General features: G+C 38.5%; 1 long non-coding RNA gene across 1 annotated transcript; it reads right to left on the bottom strand.

Moving 5' to 3' along the window:
- Positions 1-210: 210 nt before the first annotated feature.
- LOC122901933 lies at positions 211-16,002 on the bottom strand. Its single transcript, XR_006383711.1, has 3 exons — positions 15,098-16,002; positions 5,425-5,579; positions 211-414 (listed from the first exon to the last, which is right to left on the bottom strand). It is a non-coding gene; the product is annotated as an uncharacterized LOC122901933 (long non-coding RNA).
- Between the last annotated feature and the right edge of the window lie 9,212 nt (positions 16,003-25,214).

Here is a 25,214-nt window from a genome sequence, read left to right as displayed (position 1 = left end):
ATCAGATTAACAGCCCTCAGAGCCAATTTATTCCAGAGTGTCTATTATCATTTTAGAAATAATGTTCTATTTTCTTATATTTCCAGGAAAATAGTTTCCTATTGAGGAAGGTACTCACAAATTTATGGTTTGGAACTTGAATATAATTTTAATTTTCTAATGTCTTTAATTAAAAGTAAATATTCCACATACTGTGTGACTTACTAGGTTTGGCTTGTCTGTAACCAGGAATGCCATCAGATGTGTCCCCTCGCTTTCAGGCTTGGATGCTGCCAGAGTCACCAGACAGTGCTGCCCCAGAGCACCCAGGTTTCCAATTCTGAGCCACTGGATATTTCAGGCAAAGGTAATTCTTTTTTATTCTGAGTTATCAAGACAATTTTCACCTCTTTGCTTGAAAGCTGTCCTTTCTCACTAGGAGAAAAAAAAAATAACCATTATTTTCCTACCAGAACTCTCCTTTGGTGCAAAAAATAACTATATACATGAAAAAAAAAAAAAAAAACATGAGGCGCCTTTTTATTTTGTTCTATAAGGAAATAACCATTCATAGCCATTCCTGTGCACTCTCCTCCATCTGATTTGAAGTCATCCTTAATTCTGTTTGTATCACGTATTTTCATGCTGAGAACATGGTGGATTATACTCTTGTTATTTATTTGACAGACAGAGATCACAAGTAGGCAGAGAGGCAGGCATCGAGAGTGGGAAGCAGACTTCACACTGAGCAGAGATCCCGAGGAGGGGCTCAATCCCAGGACCCTGAGACTATGACCTGAGCCAAAGGCAGAGGCTTAACCCACTGAGCCCCCCAGGTGCCCCTGGATTATACTCTTTATTGGTATACTAAGTAATGTAAACACTTCTCATGCCAAACCAGCTAACTCCTCCAAAGTTCACTGCAATAATACCTCATTTAAACAGGTAAACCATTTTTTTCCCCCACATTTCAAGGGTCCACGTAAAACTAAAACATTTTTTTTTTTTCTAGGACTCATGTGCAATGCTATTTTGGCCCCTTTTTAAAGAGTGGAATTGAATCATTCTTCCAGGAGACCTTTTTTCCTTACAGAATATATGAAGAGCTAAAATTTCTCTTAATGAAATATCACCCATCTTGCAAACTCATTATTAATTTATTACTGAAACTTCACTATTTTGGTGATTTTTTTAAATTAATTTTGAAGCTATTAATAAAAAGAATGAAGAGATTTAACAGGATCATTAATCAAATATTTTAAAACAACCTAACTTCTAGGAGTCATGGTTTATTAATATCACAACAGTGTCTGACACACAGTATAAGCTCAAGCAATATATTCCAAATGAACTTGTGAATAAAAATTCTGACAGTTATATATAAATATTGTGGCAATTATCATGTAATATGTTACACATACACCACACTTAGACAACTACATTGGGAACTCCCAGAGGGCCAGCAAAGTGCTTGATTGCTAGAAAAACATCTGGAATGTAGCAGACAATAAATAAATATTGAAGGAAGAAAAATAGTGAGCAAGACTCACTGAAGAGAAAATCATCCATTAATATGATTTAGACACACTCATAATCAATGCTAACTTTGATTTTATAATTAACTTGAATATGATGAAGTGCAATGGTTATTTCATAAAACCACCCAGTTCTTTATCAAAAATACTGTGGCTGTTAAGTTACCTTTGAATCTTTTATTTATTTACTTTTTTTTAAAGGATTTTATTTATTTATTTGACAGAGAAAGAGAGAGAGAGGTCACAAGTAGGCAGAGAGGCAGGCAGAGAGAAAGAAGGAAGCAGGCTCCCTGCTGAGCAGAGAACCAGAAAACTAAGAACTGAGAACAGAGAACAGAACTGAGCAGAGGGATAAGCAGGCTCCCTGCTGCACAGCACTGGGGCTCGAACCCAGGACCCTGAGATCATGACCTGAACTGAAGGCAGAGGCTTAACCCACTGAGCCACCCAGGTGCCCCCCTTTGAATGTTTTAAAACCTGGTGCTAATCTTCACGACCAATAGAAAGAAAAGGAAAATCATATAATCTTACTTAGAACAGTGCCCAGATGGTCTAGGGGGATGCAATTGTCTGTTTATTTTGGAGTTCAGTAGTGCCATTCAGCTGGCCAGCTTCCCTAAAGCCTTCAGTATTGGAGCTATCATGGGTCTATTAGAGCCCATGCCCAGCAGAAATCAATGCAAGAAAAGCCCATTCAGGTGAACATCTGCTAGGGTTCTGGTAGTGGGTGATTAATGCATTAATTGAGCATTAATTGAGCTGAATGAATAATAGGATACAGGGTTATTAGCAATGAGGCAAGCAAGGAAGCACAGTTATTAGGAAGTCTGAGAAGGTAGTAGTCCACATACCCAAGAAGCAAAATTGGGAGGTAGGTTACTGGAGTGCAGATATAAAACATCCTGTGTGGGGAACTGCTTGGGTATGTGACAAGAAAATATAAGTGACGGGTAGAGAACCAGACACTTGATTCATGTATTCCAGCATTCAAGGAACGTTGACAAAATGACAAGCATTGGGAATATAGGACCAATAAAGAGTAGTCTAAATAGTCAAAAGGCTTGTGTCTAGAAGTCAAATTCTTTTATTTATTTATGTAAAAATTATGTTAAAATTTATTTATGTAAATAAATAACCACCATAATATGTCACGGTGTTATGATAGATTGACATATGAAACGAGGATATGGTAGAAAGGAGGGAATATGAATTATTTGTAGGTTGTGGGGAAATTGAAAAGAAAGATTTCCTACTTAAAATTCAGTGGAATAAATAAATATGTATAAAAATGAAGATACAATGTGGTAAGTGCTATGACAGAAGTATGCCCAGGATGCCCACTCTGTTTTCTCTGATGACCAAATCAGCCTCTGAGGTTACATTATAAAGCAGGAAGTTTAGATGCAACTGTAATAGACAATGGACATTTTATAGTCTAAACTTTCTAAATTAAATTTTACCTTTTCAAAATTACTGAACAACATAGGCCATAGACCCTTCATCATATCCTTGAGCATGACCCTAGCCCTGAGCCCTAATCGGAGATAGGGTAATATGGAAATGGATTGAATAAGTGACTGATACACATGAGGTATAATGCCTTGGCTTTTACGGTCTTCGGTATCTTAAAAAGGTGTTTGGCCTTTGTTCCTGGTTACTAGCACAGGGTTCCTAAAACCATTGGAATTTCCTGTATTATAAAGGTGATAAAAGCATCCTTTCTTTTCTCAAAGGCCCCTAGATCCTTTCAGGATGGGGGCTAATGGCCAGAAAGACCAAGCTTTGATTAGAAACTTGAAATTCTCAGCCCCAATCTTGGGGGAGGCAAGAGGAACTAGGGACTGAGTTGGTTAACCATCAATCAGTGGCTAATAATTTAATCAATCAGGCCTATGCAATGAAACCTTCATTAAAAAGTCCTAAACAATAGGGTTGTTTCAAATTTGATGAACACATCTATGTGTAGGAAGGATGGTGTACCTCAACTGCACAGAGACAGGAGCTCCTGTGTTCTTTCCAGACTTTGCCCTATACTCTTCTTCACCTAGCAATTCATCTGCATCCTCTATAATGAGCCAGGAAACATAAGTTGGAGGTCTTTGTGAGTTCTGTGACCTGTTTTAGCAAATTATCCAATCTGGTGAGTGAGCTCTGGGAAGCCCCAACTTACAGCTGGTCAGGCAGAAGGACAGGTAGCCCAGGACTCGTGATTGACCCCTAATGTGAGGACAGTGTTGTGGAACTGAGTCCTGTAACTTGTGGAATCTGATGTGAACTCTAGGTAGTTAGTGTCAGAACCCAGGAGAATTATAGGACACGTCGTCGGTGGCCAGAGATTCGGAGAATTGGTTGTTGGTGATGGAAAACATCCCAAAGCCACAAGTACTCAGAACATCAAAATAGCTATAAAATCAAAATGTCAGACACCAGGAAAGACTTTCAGTGGGCATGGGCCAAGTCCCAAAGGGTGACTTACACTTTGGCCAATTGAGAGGGTCCAGAGAGGTGGAGGAAAGCTGTCATAGGCTGAAGGACTGGATGGGTCACGATAGAGGAACGCAAGAAAATGTGACCTGTTCTGTTCTGGATGGCTGGGTCATGGCAAGTCAGGCAGAAACCCACAAGAGATGAGACTGGAAAGATAATCAGGGCTGGAGTAGTCGGCTAAGGGCTGTGTGTTGTGTTCTCAGTTAAGTGTGATTATCATCTCAAACATTCCTGGAGGATTTGAGCAAGGGAGTGGAATGACTTAATTTTTGTTTTACAAATACTAATAGAAAACTAAACATCCCTTCCATTTTTTGTCAAGTCTACATTTATTGTAGATCTCTAGCTGCTACTGTCATCCCAGGTTCCCTAGGATTGTATAGCAGAAACACTTCAAATGGAAACACTCAGCCGTGATTTGAAATCCCTGAAAGATGTGGCAGCGGTCTCTGGGAAAACCCGCATCCCTACCCTTGCCAGCATGAGAAACTCACTGAAGTCTGTTTCTATGGAGGATGCCGTGTTCTTTCTGCATGGAACATGGTCCACAAGAAAAAGGAAGTATATGCTTTCTCTTGTTTGGGCTTGGCGCAAGGAAAACAAATCCATATAGCACCCTCTCTTGGTTCCGGGATATTACTGGGAGCACTTGCCTGGGCCTAACTGTGCAGTTGAAGAGCGTATCCATAACTCGTTTAGCCTGACAAGCTGCCAGATATTAGAGCAGAGGGAATAGCTAAGATCCTGAATTCCCAAGTCCTCAAAACTCCCATCAGTTTCTCTAACACCATGGTGATGGGCTACCAAGGGGGAGGTTATGCTGCGCAGAGAAGATATTCACATAGCAGTTCACCGGGTTTGCTGTTGATAAGGATCCTAGAGGTCAAAACTATTTTCACAACAATGCCAAAATGTCGTTTGCCTTTCACCGTGTTGATATTTGCACGGATGATAACAGAAGCAATGGTTGATAAAACTAGTGGAGGCTTAGAACTAATCAAAGCAGTGGCAGCACAGTGTCCCAGCAGTTATTGTCATCTTTGCTGTCATGAACTTGCAATTAACAAAAAAAAAAAAAAGAAAAAGAAAGAAAGAAAGAAAGAAAGAAAAGAAAAAGGGATAGAAAAAAAAAAAAAAAGACCAGTTTCACTCTAGAATGTCCTTGGTTGCCTGGTAATATATATACTAAGATATCATTAAACTCAACCTGTAAGCACATGGCTTTTTAATAGTCTATAGGTCTAAAAAGCACACAGAAAATACTTCTGCTACATCCCCAAGTATTACAGGTGGTGCAGGGGAAATGCCCTCCAAGTGTCCAGAGCTCAGCTGCACTGGGAGAGCAAACTGAGTTGTTAGGGGTCAGAGTGGCCCGCGGAAGGAACAAGCCATAAACAAAAGAGTTAATTAAGCCTTTACTTACCGTGAGGGAGTGAGTGAGAGGCTAAAACCGGAGAAAACACCAGCTCCCTGTTCCATCTTCGGCCATGGAAGGGCGTGCCAGCCAGCGGCCAGGTGGGTCGGTCATCTCACCGTTGATGAGACCCTGAACAGAAGGCTTGGGCGGTTTTCTGGATTCTGAGGTCGGGAGGAAGAGCTCAGAGTCAGACTTGCAGTGCAAAGGGACTGCTACTGAGTTAGAGTGGGGAACACTATGTTTAAGAGTTTCCCTTCCTCCCCCATAAGCAGAAGCACCTGAGGAAGACCTCTGCCCAAGACCTCCTTCCTATAAAGAGCTCAAGAATGAAGGTGCCCAGGTGAGGACAGCAAATATGCAAAGAGCCTGCCAGCTCAGGGGAGTCTGAGTCCTTCATGAAACTCCATTCAGAGGCTGTGACACATGGGCCACACACGAGTGTGGTTGGGGGGAGGGGGGCGCTCTCCTGGGAGGTCTGCTAGGTAAAGCTTTTGTAATGGCCTTGGGTCAGACCTAAAATATCACACACAGGTGCTTTTTTTTTTTTAACCGAGAGCCTGACTCTTCATTAAGAAAGTCACAGAGAAGAGTGATTGAGTTCCAAGCTGAACTAGCAACATTTTTATAGAGCACCATTTTTATTTGAAGGAACAAGAGACAAACTGTGGTTATTGAAACTTAGGCATTTGGCAGATACTTTCTTGAAAATGAACAAAGTGAGCCTGTCACTTCAAGGAAAACAACGGAAAGTTTGTTGCCAATGATAGAATGCAAGCTGCCAAGCAAAGATTGGAATTTTGGAAAACTTATATGCACCACTATGAGCTTCATAATAATTGCAGATTTTTGGAATGAGTTCAGTGGTGATATTAATGATTCCAAGTGTTGTAGCTTGAATCGTGCCCCTGAAAGGAAAGAAAATGTTCAAGTCTTAACATCCAGTACCTCAGAATGTGGCCTTATTTAGAAATAGGGTCCGTATTAACATGATCAAATTAAAATGAGGTCATTAGGGTAAGCTCAAATCCAATATGACAGGTATCTTTTTAAAAGGGGGAAAATTGTGCAGGGAGACAGACCTACACAGAGGAAGACAATGTGAAGACACACCCCGTGACGAGACAGTGATCAGGCAAGGGACAAGGACGATTGCCTGCAAACCACCAGAGGTAGAAAGAGGCAAGAAAGGTTTCCCATACAGGTTTCAGAGGGAGTGTGGCCCTACCCACAACCCGAATTCTGACTTTTAGCCTCCAGACCTGAAGACAATATATTTCTGTTGTTTTAAGTCACCCAGTTTGAGATATTTTGTGGCTACAGCCCTAAGACACAAATATGGTGATTTTTCCATATTATAAAATGAGACATGTCAGTGTTTGGAAGAGCTGTGGACTAAGGGGAACTAGTATTTTCCAAATGTCAATGGGTGAAGTCAGAAAATCCCAAAGGGGTAAAATATCCATTCAAAGTTTTTGTGGGTTTTAATGTAGCAGAGTACAAAGAGTTCACTGATATGGTTTGACATAACATATTACAACCAAACTTTAAAAATCTACCACTTCTTAACTTTTGGTATCATATCATACAAGAATATCCATAGTTATCTGAAAAGGCTATTCAAATAATTCTCCCTTTTTGAACTACATGACTATTTGGGCCGCATTTTCTTCATGTCCTTCAAACAAAACAGCATATCACAACAAATCAACTACAAAAGCAGACGTAAGAATAGTCTTACATTAATGTGGACATTAACAATATTTATAGAAGTAATAAATAACATCTCTCTTTTCACTATTTTATTTTGGAAAAATACAGTTTCTTCAAATAAAAATATGTTAATTATGTTAACTTCTCATGAGTTTATTTTTGATGAATTAGTTAATATTTTTAAGCACCCTCAGTTTTAATTGAATGGACTAGGTTGCTTGTGAACCTAGGGATTCCCATCCTAGCTCTTTCTTAGACCCAGTTGTGTTTTCTGATTCTTCTGCTTGATGAGTGGGGACGGACATGTGCACACATTTACAAATTTATGCCACTTGGGAGATGGATTTTAGAGAGGGAGCCAAGCCTAGAGCACCATGCTTGTTCCCCCCACCCCCCAAAAATGGTGTGCCCAGCACACAGTGTGCTCCCAGGGAATTTTGGAACTCTTCTTGGCAGTAGAAGAAGTGAAGGATCCTAGAAGCCTTCCCATCATCACCACCACCCACAGTGGTTGCTGTACAGATTCCTAGGATCCATCCCAAGAGATTCTAACCATCCAAACTGAATGGCAGAATCCGTCTTTCCATCAAGCAGATCAAATGATTGTGGAGCAAGAGGTCACTGGACCACATATGAAAACCAGTGCCAATGGTGAGCTGTGCTTCTAACCAGGACCAATATGAAAAAGGAAGGGGCTGGTGAGCTCCAGGCTAAAGGCCAGGTGATTATCAAGACGACCTGGTCCATTATACATAGAAAGAACGCTTGCTTCATGATTTTACATGGGTCAGGGGAGATGTGTGCTATGGCCAGCAGAACATGATAATTGAGCTGATTAACTCTGAGAGGAGGAAAAGATTGATTTTTTGCTCTGGGACCCTAGCTGGAAGAATGGGCCCTTGAAACAGACTCACCTGGAAAACAGAACTGATATAAAATGAACATCAATTACCCTGTCCATCTTCACTTCTTTTTGACGTACCATTTGTTAAGTTACACTGATATAAAGTGCCCGTGATGGTAATAATCTGAGTGCCCTTTAGATGCCTGAGAAACGCACAATTTACTTAACTGTCCAGTAAAACACAATCTTTGTTTCTCTTCACAAAGAGACAGAATGACAGTGCAGTTGCGGGTAGAACCTAGGTTGGAAAATCGCTAACACTATATTGTATCCTCCCATAATTTGAGTGAATGATTTTCAGGAAAGGCTGAGACTATCAATATCACATGTAATGAACCTACATATTGTACTCAGCTTATCACAAATGAGGACATTAGCATTTTGCTTTATAAATCAGCCTTTTGTGTTGGTTGACTGTCCCAGCCATTCAGAGTCTAGCAGAAAATCCATTCTGCTTCTAGGATTTACCCTCGACTCTCTTTATCAGACTTACATTTCTAAAATAAAAGTCTACTTCAGGTCTCTTTACATCATGTCATGCTACCACACTACCCTCCCTTTTCCAGCACCTTCTATGTGACAGGCATTCGGTCAGATGGTTTTTACCTATTACCATTTTTTCTCACCCAGAGTGCACTCCTTTTTCTCTCTCCATGCCACACATAGAAAACAAACTCCAAGAGTTTCAACACATTTATCTAGGAAGCTCTTATCTGCCTAAGCTGGACCCCTTGCCTAGTTGGAAGGCTCTGGCTCCTAAGCCTGTGTGCTAGTCCTCCCCTAGCCTGAGGATGCTTGGATAAATTGACAGTATCAGCTTTCTAAACCAAAAGGCTGAGGTCAGTTCCCTTGACTCATAACCTCTGGAGCTCACCATTGGCTGTGCCTACTTCTTACAGTAATACGAAAGGATTCTACTGGAAAGCAAACTATATAGCAGGACGAGTTAATCTGGCTTCAGGATGTCCCATCAAACCACTGAGTAGAGACAGAACTCTTCAAACAGTGCCAAAGATAGCTCTGTGTCAAGCCACTGAATCACACATCAGCACAATAAAAATAAGAATGACTCATACTTTTTGGTCTCTGTCACGTACTCTGCCAAATAGCAAAAAATAGAAAGATGTTCCTCAAATGTCACATTGGGAATAGTTCGGGAATAATTCCCACTCTGTACGTGTAAATATTACCTCAGAGTCTAGAGGCTGCTGCTCACACACCAGGTTGTACCTGAAAATCTTTTATTTTTATTTTTTATTTTATTATTTGACAGAGAGAGACACAGCAAGAGAGGGAACACGAGCTGGGGTGTGGGAGAGGGGGAGCCCAATGCAGGGTTCCATCTCAGGACCCTGGGATCATGACCTGAGCCCAAGGCAGACGCTTAACGACTGAGCCACCCAGGCACCCCTGTACCTGAAAATCTTACTGCTTTCAAGTCTTTCAGATTCTGGACCCTTTACAATAATCTAAGGTGTTATGCTTTTTGGGACCCAACCCAAGCATTAAGTTTGAGGAATTTATATTATTAGAACAAAATGTATTTTCAATATATTTTTCTAGTGCTGAACTGGATTTTAAAAATATACTGAAAATTTTGGTATTTGTTTACTTGCTTCTTTTTTTGAGGACTGTATCAAAAATAAATAAACAACAAAACAAAATACACATATTCTTGGGCAGTGGGCTCCTAGAATGTCTCAAAATCCCTCTGAAATTGTCCACTGTTAACACTCTCCAGGTCAGAACACTCAAGAGTAATGAGTCTCTTTATATATACTACCTAATCAATAAGAAATAAAACTTCTAGCACTAACAAATTGCCATTTCAGCAAAAAGAGATTTATTCTGCTTGGCTTGTATTTCCTCATTAGTAAAGTAAATGCAAGAAAGTCTGATTTATCTGGATTTTTTTCCCCACTGAACAAAAAGTAATTTGGTGAAACTAGAGTTTTATTTTTCATTGTATTGTATTTTTTAATTAAAACTGGCCAGTGGAACCTCTCTATCTCCAAATCATGGTGTGTATTAAATTTCAAGGAATCCTAAAGCAACTGGAGAGAATTTCATTTTTAGCAGACTGCAAGGCATTAAATTCAATAAATGGGCTGATGATGCAATTAATATGCTAGAGGCCTTGAATAGAAAAAAGGAAGATTTAGTGTTAGCAACCATAACTCCTCTCAGTTAAAGAAATTTCTAAGCCTGTGTTTTACTAAGTAAACTATATAATCAGGACCACTGAACAGTAGTTGTGTTTTCATTATAGTTAATGTTAATTAGTCTGTTTATTTTTGGTGTGATTATCATTAATTTAGAGATTTGGATGCCGTTCCCTTTGCAGCGTGTGTATGTAATACATAACCAAGAATACATCCACTGGAACAGCGAAGCTCTCCAGGAAGGCTTTTCATTCACAATATTACTCAGTAGCTAACACTGGATAAGTTTATCCAGGATCTTGCCAGAGATCAGATTCTCAAGTAACATGCCCATTAATTTTTATATTGCTTTTCCACAAAAATGCAAGCATAGAAGCATTTGAAAAATATTTTACTATTTCTTTAGTGTTCTAAAGATAGTCAGTTTTTGTAATGATTACAGATCAAAATATAATAGGCTTAAAGGAACACGTGAAACATTGCAAAGGCAATGGAAGATGCTGAGACCATTTCAACATGAACCCTGAAATGACGTTTATAGGCACGTGGAGGTGACAAGGTTTCTAATCAAATGCCCAGAGTGATTCCTAAATGAAACCATGTATCCTTTGGAAGGGGGGCAGGAATGGATCTCTATATATTCCAAGTTATAGTCACAAGAACTTGGGTAAATCACTCTGTGTCTTAATGTCTCAAATTCCCCTAGCTATAAAATGGAAATAATAATCAACATGCAGCATTGTTTTGACAATTAAATGGGATAACGTACATTACAAGATTGAGTGTGGTGCTTTATGTATAACAGGTGTTGGACCTGTGCTTCTCACCTTCATACTAGCTGCACCTCCCTGCCAAGTTAAAACACGTTCCACTGTAGAGCATGTGTTCAGATCAGCTCCTTTATTCTCAGAACAGTTCCAGAAAATTGCACGGGGACAAAAGAACACTGCATTTTCACTAACTAATTTCAGTTGGAGAACCAAAATTTAGCATTTCCTTCAATGACAACTATAGGCAACGAGCCACAGTAGTATTTGCAGTGCCTACGACTCTGTCACCAATGTTATAGATATGTATTTTCTTACCACCTTTTCCTGTTGCTAAGATCTCAAAATATCATTACGTTTATCATTACTTTGAAATTAAAGTAGTTATTGGACTCAATGTATAACTTGATCTCATCCATGAATCGAAAAGCACATATATAACTGGCACAAAAACAGACACACAGATCAATGGAACAGAATAGAGAGCCCAGAAATAGACCCTCGACTCTATGGTCAACTAATCTTTGACAAAGCAGGAAAAAATGTCCAATGGAAAGAAGACAGTCTCTTGAATAAATAGTGTTGGGAAAATTGGACAGCCACATGCAGAAAAATGAAACTGGACCATATCCTTATACCACACACAAAAATGGACTCAAAATGGATGAAAGACCTCCATGTGAGAAGGGAATCCATCAAAATCCCTGAGAAGAACACAGGCAGCAACCTCTTCGACCTCAGCTGCAGCAAATTATTCCTAGAAACATCACCAAAGGCAAGGGAAGCAAGGGCAAAAATGAATGATTGGGACTTCAACAAGATCAAAAGCTTTTGCACAGCAAAGGAAACAGTCAACAAAACCAAAAGACAACTGACAGAATGGGAGAAGATATTTGCAAACGACATATCAGATAAAGGGCTAGTATCCAAAATCTATAAAGAACATACCAAACTCAACACCCAAAGAACAAATAATCCAATCAAGAAATGGGCAGAGGACATGAACAGTCATTTTTGCAAAAAAGACATTCAGATGGCCAAAAGACACATGAAAAAGTACTCTACATCACTCAGCATCAGGGAAATACAAATCAAAACCATAATGAGATACTACCTCACACCAGTCAGAATGGCCAAAATTAACAAGTTAGGAAATGACAGATGTTGGCGAGGATTCAGATAGAGAAAGGGGAACCCTCCTACACTATTGGTGGGAATGAAAGCTGGTACAACCACTCTGGAAAACAGCATGGAGGTTCCTCAAAAAGTTGAAAATAGAGCTGCCCTATGACCCAGCAATTGCACTACTGGGTATTTAACCGAAAGATACAAATGTAGTGATCTGAAGGGACATGTGCAACCAAATGTTTATAGCAGCAATGTCCACAATAGCCAAAGTATGGAAAGAACCTAGATGTCCATCAAGAGATAAATGGATAAAGAAGATATGTGTGTGTGTGTGTGTGTGTGTGTGTATTCCATCATATATATATATGATGGAATACTATGCAGCCATCAAAAGAAATGAAATCTTGCCATTTGCAATGATGTGGATGGCACTAGAGGGTATTATGCTAAGTGAAATAAGTCAATCAGAAGAAAGACAATTATCATATGGTCTCCCTGATATGAGGAATTTGAGAGGCAAAGTTGGGGGTTTGGGGGTTAGGGAAGGAAAAAATGAATCAAGATGGGATCGGGAGGGAGACAAACCATAAAATACTCTTAATCTCACAAAACAAACTGAGGGTTGCCGGGAAGAGCGGGGGAGGTATAGGGTGACTGTGTTATGGTCATTGGGAGGGTATGTGCTATGGTGAGTGCTGTGAAGTGTGTAAGCCTGATGACTCACAGACTTGTACCCCTGGGGCTAATAATACATTATATATTATTTTTAAAATTTTTTAAAAATAAAATAAATAAATAAAATGGAAAAAAAACCCACATATATAACTATGGAAACAAATTTTAAACATTTCTTTATAAGTGTTTTTTTTAAGATTTTTATTTTATTTATTTGACAGAGAGATCACAAGCAGGCAGAGAGACAGGCAGAGAGAGAGGAGGAAGGAGGCTCCCCACTGAGCAGAGAGCCCAATGTGGGACTCGAACCAGGTACCCTGAGACCATGACCTGAGCCAAAGGCTACGCAGGTGCCCTGATGATAAGTATTTTTTTAAATATTATTGGGTTCCTTTAAAATCTATGTACTTTATTTTATGCATTTAAAAGCATTATTCTGAGAAAACACCCCTTAGGCTACACCAGACTTCACAAAATGATCCACAGTAGAAAACAGTGAAGACCTCGCCTGCCGAAGGGGAGCCAGTATCTGTTAAGAAGTGTGCTCACAGAGACCAAAATAGAGAATCCACAATGTAAGTAACTGAGAAATAACCCTCAAAGATAGGAACAGATACACCGGGTGATTATAAAAATCCCTGGATGGATCTGAAGGACAGGATCAATAGGACTGAGCTGAAGATACCAACAGCATTTGTGGATGGGTGAGGAGCTCCTTCCAGGTAGCAGCCCCTTTCTTCCAGAGCTGAGGCCAAAAACATCAGATTCTCTGTAACTGTTCCCTTTCCTTCCACACCACACAGGCCACCTATCATGAAATCCTGGCTGCTCTGTCTTCAAAATACATCAAGATTCGGTCCTCTCACTCCCATCCACCACTGCTGCCTGGATCCAGGTCACTATCCTCTCTCACTTGATAATAAATAGATGCCTAGCTCTTCTTGCTATTTCAGGCAGGGCCTGAAACATTCATAAAAGTTTAGAAACACATGACAGAGGCGCAGAACTAAAAATACGACTTGCAAATTTCTGGAGATGTCCTCTTCTAACACATCCCTGGGGCTCAAAGGAGAGGATGGAAATGAAATGATTCTGAAGGTGAGGCATAAAAAAAAAATATTCCTCAAAAAGAAAGAAAGAGAAAGAAGGAAAGAAAGAAAGAAAGTAAGTAAGAAAGAAAAGAAAAGAAAAGAAGGAAACAAAAAACCCTCCTCAAATTAAACCCCTTCCCTGGGGCAGCCAGAATTGAAAAAAAAAATTTTTTTTTTTTTGAGGAAAATTCACCATGTCTTAAATGCCACTTACATGATGAGAGAACAGGTAAATTTCCACTCCCCAGGTGCAATGAATCTGTCACACTGGAAAGTTCTTCCAGTTGACTGCAGTTCATGAGCTCTAGACAGCTGGCTTCGACTAGGATGTGGAGGAGGAGAAATTGGGGTTTTCCCTGTCCAGCCACCTCCCTCCCTCAGGTGTCACTGTGTCTCTACTTCCCAACACATATTTGCCCGAGACGACTTCATGACACATTAGCAATGTGTGACTCAATTTCAATGTCGTAAGTGAGAGTCAGTGTTGTGATAAGTATGTGTGACCTGGAAACTCCTCAGCTATGAGGCACATCAGAGCCTGGAAGGAACTGGACCCATTCCAGTGAACTTCAGCCCCAGATGCAGCAACTGAGGAGTCCTGATTCTCCTGGGGGACAAGCCTGGACGTAATTTGGGGTGGGGACTGAACAGGGAGTGAGGTTTCAGTTTCGGTTACAGAGGCACCTTTTAAAGTAACACACTGGGACACCTGGGGGGCTCAAAATCAGTCAAGCATCTGTCTTTGGTTCAGGTCATGATCCCAGAATCCTGGGATCAAGCCTCACAATCAGGGTCCCTGCTCGGTGGGGCATTTGCTTCTCCCTCTGCTCCTCATCCCACATGTGGTCTCTGCTTCTTTCTCTCAAAATAGATAAATAAATAAAAATTAAATCTTAAAAACACAAAACAGCCAACTGTTTTGGTACATTTCTGAGTCTTCTGACAAAAAATATTCACCCAACAGCATGCCTAGGAAATCCATAAAGGTGTGCTATACAGGAAGCAGCCTCAGGAAGGTAGGAGAAGGACTTCCCAGTAGGCTGCAAACACCTTTCCAGACACTTCTGGGCGACCAGAGGCTTCATGACGAAGCCCAAGGAGTTAAAGAATCAAAAACCTAAGCAGCATTAGGTATATATTTAAATACACCTCATGTGGTTTTTGTGAGGAAGGACTGTCACTAAATACTCTTCATCTTTGGCCTCATTCCCTAGTATTTCCCACAGAACTGAAATAAGTTACCTGACAGGAGTGTCAGAGAGAAACTGAGTATTCAAAGTCCACTTCCTTCCTCCCCTTCCACTGGCTAAGTCAGCTGCCTCCAGGAAGACAGAACGGGATCTTCCTCGGTGCCAGAAATTCCACAGGATCAGTGTTGCTGGTGACAAGTTGGACACGCAGTACTAGGAAGCGAATTTTGGCTTTATAAGTGAGCAAGAGGCTATTTGATTCCCACCTGCTGGATTCTTACTTCTTATTTGGTTCAAACCTCAGGTAGAAAATAAGTAGCTGCTAGGTACTAAGCCCCTCCAAGCCCCATCCATTAGCCACCTTTAATTCAAGAAAGAAATGTGTGTCTTAAGAAAAACTGACACATAGGTAAAGAGCTGTGATGGCTAAGAGAGAATTAGGTCCTTCTGGTTGCTTGGTGGACAGAAAATTTCTTTGAGGGAATAAAACATGAAGTGGCCCTTGAAGAAAAGAAGAATTTACACATGAGGAATTGGACCAAAAAAAAAAAAAAAAAAAAAAAAGGTAGTCAGATCCAAGCACTTGAACAAAAGCCTGAAGGCATGAGAACTTGGGGCCTCCTGTAAATATGGAGCAGAAAACAGTTAAGTTTGACTAATACTCAGCAGCATTTGGAAAAATTGCTTACCCTAAGGACAATGCATTTTGCTCAGTGAAAAAATAAGGAACAGTAGAGGCTACATCAAAGGTCCCAAATATTGTAGTCAGAATTTATCTCTGGGTATCTGTGAAATGTTAACGTAAATACTTACGAGAGTGTATCTATTTGGCATACATAATAAACTTGAGATAATATAAAGAAAAGGAAACTGGCTCCTGCATAAAGATACTGAAATTCATGATACTCTCTGTTATCTTTTTTTTTTTTTTAAAGATTTTATTTATTTGACCAAGAGAGATCACAAGTAGGCAGAGAGGCAGGCAGAGAGAGAGGAAGGGAAGCAGGCTCCCTGCCGAGCAGAGAGCCTGATGTGGAGCTCAATCCCAGGACCCTGGGATCATGACCTGAGCCGAAGGCAGAGGCTTAACCCACTGAGCCACCCAGGCGCCCCTATACTCTCTGTTATCTTAATGTAGTATGGTCAATTTCATACACTTGAGTAACATGCAGTCACGAGATGTGCTTTGAAATGTACTTAATGACACAAGAAAATGATGATGATACGTAAAATATTAAAGTGATTCAAATATTCAAGGCACCTGGGTGGCTCAGTCAGTTGGGCATCCAGCTCTTGGTTTTGGCTCAGGTCGTGATCCCACATTGGGCTCTGTGCTCCGTGTGGAATCTGCTTCAGATTCTCCCACCCTCTCCCTCTCACTCATGTACTCTCTCTCTCTCAAATAAATAAAATCTTAAATGGGTTCAAAATATTCATTAGAGTGTCAGTTTTGTGAAAGATAGAAAATATGTGTGCATGGGTATATAAATACAAAAACTGAATATGCCAAAATATAAAATGCATTATTTCTGAGTGTTAAAATTGTGATAGATTTTAGTTTTTACAATTTCCCCCCAATTTGAAACTCTGTAGCAGCCTTTGTAATAACCTTTAAGGCACAGAGTACTAGCAGTTTTGTAACAATTTATATATCTGATTTTGAATGCCAAATTGATACCATTCTTGCTAGGTGCATTTCTAGCAATTCCTGTAGGCATATATTAGTGAGAGTAGTACTAAAATAATGGCTTACATATACTTACATGGTAATTTATAATTTACATACCTTGCAAATGCATACTGTAGCTTCTGAGCCTCCATGAATAGTTGATGTCATGCTAATAATAACCAACACTTGAAAAACTTGTATTCCAGAGAAAAATCTATGTTTCATATAGAGACCTCATGTTATATAACTGTGAAATTTAGACTTTCCCAAAAACCAGGATCAAGTCTTTAATTGGTTGTATCAGCATAAGTTAAGAATCCTGTTAAAATCAAATTACTTACAAGTCCTAGGATGAATCACTGAGGAATATGGGAAGGAAAAGAAGGACTCCCTTGGAGAAAGAAACACAGAGATTAAACATGAATCTAGATTATTTCTAAGTTTTCATATCCATATTACCTTGGGTAAGTTCTCTGATCTCAATTTCTTTGTTTATAAAACATGGAGAATACTTCCTATTTTATAGGATTTGTATGATGATTGATTTAAGTAATGTAAACCAAGTATTTAGCACAACTTACTAGGTCCCTTGTTCTGCTAGACAGGTTAATGGCTTAATGTCTGTCATAGCCACTATTAATCGTTCCCACAAACCCTCTATTACCCTCTTATAGGACATGCATTCAGAGTGCATCTGTTTCAGTGAGTCTTATGAATTACCACAATCTGTTCTACAAGACCAGCCTTCCCTGGCCAGCGCAGATGAAACAGAATGATCACCTTGCTCAAGGAAAACTAATTTAAGAAAAACTATAATGATTTATTAGGTGGCCAGTATAGGAAATCTGCCTTCCAAGGGTTAAGGTGATTAAAAATCAACAATACACAAAATTCTATCTTAAAGTTTGATGACGAAATAGATATTAAAATACACCCTGAAGAAGCAGGGTCCAGATGCTGTAAGTCAGCAGAAAGCATAGGCAGAACCTATACAAACAAGAGGAGAATAACAGAAAGAAATGATTTGACAGTGCAAGAAGCAACAGAAGGAAAAGGGAAAAGATCAGCATTGTCCATGAATTTTTTGTCATGCAGAATGTCATACTCCCCTAATTACTGATCAGATAGATAGTTCTCTCAATTTGCATAATTTTTTGGTGATATCAACAAACATCCTGACCAGGCTGGGGTTGGGGGTGCAGGGGATGGTGACAGAAAAGGACAGAGAACAGATATTTTAACCTTTTACCAAATGATGCCATTTTCATTTTGCCAGGAAGCATTGCAGTCTGAAATAGAAATCTCCAATACTAAAATTCCTAAAAAGAGAAAAACAAATCCCATGATCAGATGTTACATTCGTGTTGCCAACCTGAAGAATTTTTCAGCTACAGGAGATGTCCACACAATGGCAACATTGTTATGTTTCATGTGAGTGTTACTTGGTTTTATTTTCTCACAAAACTGGGACAGATTGTTTAGCACTGCATGTCAGGTGTCCTTTTCTCCCATCAAAGTGAACATTTAAATAAATTTTTTGCTGAAGTGTATCTTTGGATATTTTTAGATAGTTACTATACATGCTTTTCCTGTGGTATCTGTTGTAGGAGCAAAAGGTAAAGGTAAATGAGATTGATCTTTGGTATGTTTTGTGTCTCCTTTCTGATTAATTAAATGCAAAAGCCCTTGTTATTTTGTGAGTTTCCTTGTAGTTTGTAATCATACAAACCAACGGTTCTCAATTTTTGCATTTTCTTATGCCCGAAAATATTTAAAGGGTAAATAGGACCATAGATTATTACTGTAATTTCATAAAAGAAATTTATTTTAAGGTATAATTTGGAAACAGTAATTGAATTAATTTTGTTGTTAGAGAAGTTTCCTAAGTGTCCTTACTTCTTCCGTATCATTATGGATCAAAGAAAACATTTTCAACTTCTACTGGTCTGTGAATAGTATTTGGGATCCCCAATGACTGTCTTTATTTTCATTTGAGGTCCAGAGAGTAAGTGTGAGGAAAATGAAGAACTTTTAAAAATCCACCTAAATTTGGCCTATAATGAATACTTTAAGTATGCTTTGAAAAATTTTAGCAATCTGGTAGGCTGAGATTGGATGCTGATTTAGAAAACCTGTAAATGCCAGCCCAAACATAACTGTCCTCTACTCAGTTATTAAAAGAAACATTCAAAATCTATAAACTCAATCACTAAAACAAGAAGGCAATGATATAGATTTTACTTTTTTTTATTGACAGAGCCTAACAGGTTATAACTGTTGGAATTCCCATATGCATATTTTAAGCAAATATAAGTGATATATAGTCTTACAAAAAGTACTGTGTTCTATTACATGTACCAATTAGTCTTCCTATCTCTAATTAGGGGAAAATATTTTATTTATGTCCAGACACCCTGATGCTTAAAGATATACTGCCACACACTGAACTCAAAATTATAAAATTCAAATATTCAGATATTTGCAAATATCCATAGTAGTAGCTATATTCATAAATACCTGAATGCTTGATAGATTTTATTTTTTTCCTATTTCTGAACCATTACCAATAAAATTCAGTTTAATTATGATCTTATTTCATTAATAGTGTTCTAACATGTTTTCTGGTTTGAGGAAAAAGAATTCAATACCCTTCAGTTTTGAAAAATAGCTATGGATGTAAGGATTTTGGCTGATGTAGTTTTTGCTTTTAGTGCTTTGAATGGCACCTGACTTCCTTCTGACCTTTATTGTTTCTAATGAGGAAACAGCTGTTGATCTTATGAGTCTCCTTATACATGATGAGCTGTTTTTCTCCTACTCCTTTTAAGATTTTCTACATATTGTAAGCTTTTAACACTGACTTCATTTCCCATAGTAGAGCTCCTAGAGAACAGAGTTTCCATTTAAGATGGGGACAGAGGCAGAGGAACACACTGTAGCTTAAATGCCAAAGATGTTCACTGTCCTTACAGTGATTTTGTATATTTTCTTGAATGACTGTTTTTTCCATTTGCTGGATGTCCTCAGGATACTTCCCAGAGGCTTTAAATGACTGTTGTAATAATTGTATCTAGTTAAGTGGTTGCCTTTATGGGGGTGACGGGGAGTCTGCCAAACTCTTCACCCTACCATTCTGGAAGTCCTGCCTTCCATGATGTGGCTAACCATAAAAACCAACCATAAACTCTAACATATCACATCACTGAATTTGCATTGAGTTGTTTTTGTTTGTTTGTTTGTTTGTTTTCCATGCAATGATGCATTATCTCATTAGGCCTTGCTTCGTTTTAGTTAATGTTAGTAGTTTTCATTCTTAGAACTTTTTTTTTCTATGAGGTACATCCAGAATCTATTACTGGCATAAATAAATTATCTTTTCCTTTTATCAGCTTTGTAACCAATATGCCTCCCTAGGTGACTGCTAACCTGTTTCTGATGTAGTAGTTAGGCCTACATCAGAGAGTATACTGTGATGCTTAGTGACACTTTGGGTCTTCACGGCAGAAAAACTGTATGGCCTTTGCAAGTCTGTTAGCCTCTCTAAAAATAAATTTCTTCATGTGTAAAATGGGGTTGATATTGGTAACTATATACAAGGATTATTGTAAAAATTAAATGAGGTAAAGAAAGTGTTTAAACCAATGTCTTGCAGATAGAAAGTGTCAATAATTGTAAGCCATTGGTAGATTAGGCTTGATTACTGAGGTAGGCAAGAATACGACACAACATTCATTTTGGGGGGTTTAATTTCACATAAAAATAAATAATCACAGAAACACATAGGCATAAAATATACCAATTTCTATTCATGATTATATATGATGAGAAAAAAGGTAAAACCAAAAAATAATTACTTAAATCATCAAGATAGTAAATTGAATTATTTTTAGGCTTTAGTACATAGAATGTTGCTATTTTGGGGGCACCCGGGTGGCTCACTGGGTTAAAGCCCCTGCCTTCCACTCAGGTCATGATCTCAGGGTCATGGGCTCAAGCCCCACATTGGGCTCTCTGCTCAGCAGGGAGTCTGTTCCCTCCTCTCTCTTTGCCTGCCTCTCTGCCTACATGTGTTATCTGTCTGTCAGATATATAAATAAAAGTTTAAAAAAAAAAAGAAGAATGTTGCTATTTTTAAGTCTTCTCTCACCTTGAAATGTCTCAAGTTTATGTACAAGTTTGTCCTTCATTTGTTAGCCGCCTGTTCTCAACTGGTGTTAAGTCACCTTATCTATTCTCTCAGCATATATCAGAAGAAAGTACTGATTTCTTCAAGGGCACCTGGGTGGCTCAGTGGGTTGGGCCACTGCCTTCGGCTCGGGTCATGATCTCGGGGTCCTGGGATCGAGTCCCGCGTCGGGCTCTCTGTTCAGCCGTGAGCCCGCTTCCCTTCCTTTCTCTCTGCCTGCCTCTCTGCCTACTTGTGATCTCTCTCTGTCAAATAAATAAATAAAATCTTAAAAAAAAAAAAAAGAAAAGAAAAGTTACATCTACTCTTTCCATGTCTGAGCCCCTAGAATGTTCTCTTTACTGTCATCTCCTTGATGTATGGGCAAAATTTCTTTGTTGGCTTCACCAAGCATTAAGTTCTTGTTCAATCTGGGCAGATGTTAGGTTCATATTTCCCTTTATATACTTGAAGTTCTAACTTTTAAAAATAATGGCATACATCTGTCACGTGGGGAGCCATTAGGGTTGATAAAGTGTGACTTTTGTCTGTTCTCCTTAGGAACAGTAAAATCTTGGTGCCTTTCTTTACCAAAAAAATGAACAGCATGCAATGTTTGCAAGTTTCTTGTGAAAAACCTCAGTCTAGAAATGATGTTTTCTTGTTCTTTTAATGTTTTCTTTGGACAAAAATAGAAGAATAGACTCGGGGTCTGAGAGGCTCAATGAATTTTCATCTGTTAAGTTATCTTCCAAATGCTGAAGCAACTATCTAAGAAGAAAAAGAAGAAGGCAAGTGGCAAAATAAAGACATTTCCTTTAGTTTTGATGGGACTAAGAGGGAGCACCCACATATAACGACTTATATCTGTGGGTAAGAAATGTAGGACACATTTGAGCCTCCAAATACTAAATCTGGGTACTGGACCAAAGTTGGTGTAGACATGGAAAACTGAAAGCTTCCTCCCAGAGGGACCTACTCAGTGCAACTCACCGAGAGCAGACTAGAAGTAACACCCAGCCTAAAAAACAGAATTATGTCTGATTCTCTCCCAGTTTCCAAAACAAACCCAGATTCCTGTGAGTAAGACATTAATGTCTACATCTGTTGAGTTCGCCCTGGTGATCCACATAGCGACTGACTCCTGAGCCAGCCTGCTTTGTCGTGGCCACCTCTGTCCCTCATAATCAAAGATTTTTTTCCTTACTTGCTTATCTCTCTACCTTTTGCTAGCACTCACTATTTCTCTTTTAGAGAGGCTAGCCTTTAAAATGAAATAAAACAAAAAAGGCATATACCATATTTAAACACAGAGATGACAATAGCAACTACTATAGTAGTGTTTATCGTGTGTCAGACACTTTCCCAAGCATTTTCTATACACAGTTGACCCTTGAACAATGTGGGTGTTAGGGGAACCAACACCCCCTCTCATAGCTGAAAATTCATATATAACTTTTCACTTCCCCCAAATTCAGCTATTAATAGTTAACCAGAAGATTTATTGATAACATAGTCAATTAACCCATATTTTGCATGTTAAATGCATTATGTACTGTAGTCCTACAATAAAGCAAGCTAGAGAAAAGAAGTCATCATTAAGAAAATCATAAGGAGGGTCACCTGGTTGGCTCAGTCAGTTAAGTATCTGCATTCTGCTCAGGTCCTGGTCCTGAGATCTAGCCCCAGGTAAATAAATAAAGAGCCTCATGTAAATAAATAATATTTTTTTAAAAAGAGAAAAGGAAATCATAAGGAAAAGAAAATATATTCACAGTACTGTGATATTAAAAAAAAATCTGCATACAAGAGGAGCCTTGCAGTTCAAACCCTTGTTGTGCAAGGGTCAACTGTATTAATAGAGTTAATGCCCAAGAAAAAACCTAGGCAAAAGGTACAATATTATCACCATTTATACAGTAGGAAACTGAGGTACAAAATGGATAAGGAACTTGTACTAGGTTACACAGCTAGTAAATGTGGGGCTCAGATTCAAACCATAAGCTCAGAATTCGTCTTCTTAACCATTACCCTCCACCACATCTCAAGAGAGAGACCAATAGGAATAAATAGCCAATAGATGCAGATATAAAGATATCAATTTCTTCAGAGCATTAAATCACAGTACATACATTTTTTGACATTTTGATTATTGGAGGTAAATCATTGCATTGATAAAAATTCTGAAATTCGGAGTCATAGCTGATTAAAATTATAGGGAATTGGGTGCTATTACTTGACTGTGTGACAGGAAAGAATCCTTCCAGAAAAAGGCACTCACATCTTTTCTGTGATTTTATTTTTGGACTTAATAGAATATTTCTGATCTTTTACATTTTTATTAAATAAAACCATGATTTATATTTTATCATTTTCATAGCTGTTTTCATGTAGTTTTAACAGTTCTCAAATTTTTTTTTTTATTTATAGCCCATGGGAAGGAAGAATTTGAAAGGCCTCAAGGAAGTTTGTGGTGCTAAGCAACACTTCTGTTCATGTACGCCCTCCCATTCTATGCTTTTGCTCATGAACCCATAATATCTTGGTACTTCTGTATAAATTTTAATAGCATAGTTAGAGAACAGCTTAATCTTATTTACACAGTACTTTTTATTTCACTGCTTCTTTGCTATCTAAAAGTATAATACAATTCAGCAGAAAAATGTGTGCGGTCAGGAATAAATTTCTTGATTACTCAGAGTAATGCAAAAAAATGCAAAAAACGTAACAGTTTTACTCAAATCCTTTATCTTTTAAGTATTTATTCCAATCATCAGTAATCTTCAAAAAGTTATATTTACTTGCCCAACTTCCATATTTTTAAAGAGATTAGGCAGGCTTTTATTTATTCCTTTTAAATGAAACTTGCAGAATGCAATCATAAACATCTCTGAGAAGTTGGTTTAGTTTTAGATCATTAATTAGAAACTAATAATAAACCTAGTTATTGGATTTTTTTAAAGTTACTACAGCTACTAACTCCAATTTGAGTCTTAGGAGTTTTGGAATTGTGTAGTATAAAGAATTGATGAACTTAATTGTCTCCTTGAATCTCGGACAGGCAGTGTATATCTTTTATGAAGAATCAATAAATCACAGAGAACAAATAATTTACCATTTCTCTGTTTAGGAAAACATGAACATGAGAAGTCTTTCCCTCTAGTGTATGAGAATTTTTAACATGAATATTCTGTTACTAGGAAGTGGTTAAACTTTTTTCTTTATTATTATTAGATCACATTAAATTCCATAGTTCAGGTTTTTTTTTTTTAAGATTTTATTTATTTATTTGAGAGAGAGAGACAGTGAGAGAGAGCATGAGCGAGGAGAAGGTCAGAGAGTGAAGCAGACTCCCCATGGAGCTGGGAGCCCGATGTGGGACTCGATCCCGGGACTCCAGGATCACGCCCTGAGCCGAAGGCAGTCGTCCAACCAACTGAGCCACCCAGGCGTCCCTCCATAGTTCAGGTTTTTACCATCAACTGACAATTCCATTTAGGAATTCCATTTAGGAATATCTTTCTTGATATAGGCTGAATTAGTATATTTGTGACTAAATGAAATTAGTCACAAATTAACCATTAAAAATGGTTATACTTTCTCAGGCACTAAACAGAAAATACAATATTTACCTGTCTTCTTGGGGGCTGAGCAGAAATAAAAACTCCAGATCTGCAGAAACTTCAGATAAATGAAGTCAGATGAAAGATGGCAAGTGGCCCTGGTCACTTGTGAAAAAACTGTGCCTACCCAATCCATAAACAAATAGAAATTCATTACTAGATAGCTGGAAAGAGACAAATTACCCAGAATTTATGCGAGAGTAATTTCTTTCCTTTAAGTCATGATAATGAATCTCCATTATCCCACATTTTAGTTTACCCTTGGTCCTCAGAAATTGGAACAATGATTATAGGCTGCAGTGAAAAATAGCTCCCATATTCTTCCTTTGATTCTCTTACATACTAGGAAATGGGCTTTTCTTTGCACTTACCTTCGTAAGTTGCACTTACAGGTTTTTAGAGATGAATGTAACTCATATTAACATTTTGTCCAAAGTTTAGTTTTTGTTATATTATTACTAAGTTCTAGAGCAAGAATTAAAAAGATAAGTAGTTCTCATCTTAAAAGCACATTATCCATTAATTTAGTTTTGTTTAAATTTTCAAATATTCTTTCCCACAGAAATAATATTACAAAGAGCCACCTGGTTCCTGGGAAGGTCAAGTTTCCACTTTTGGACTCACACTGGCAGGATGACACTAATCAGTGACATAAATGGGGGCAACTTGATCTTGGCTAAAGATGACCTACCTCTCTGGTGCCAACATCAAG

This window comes from Neovison vison, chromosome 3, assembly GCF_020171115.1.
Source record: "Neovison vison isolate M4711 chromosome 3, ASM_NN_V1, whole genome shotgun sequence".
Taxonomy (NCBI): domain Eukaryota; kingdom Metazoa; phylum Chordata; class Mammalia; order Carnivora; family Mustelidae; genus Neogale; species Neogale vison.
This window is presented reverse-complemented; position numbering and strand designations above follow the sequence as displayed.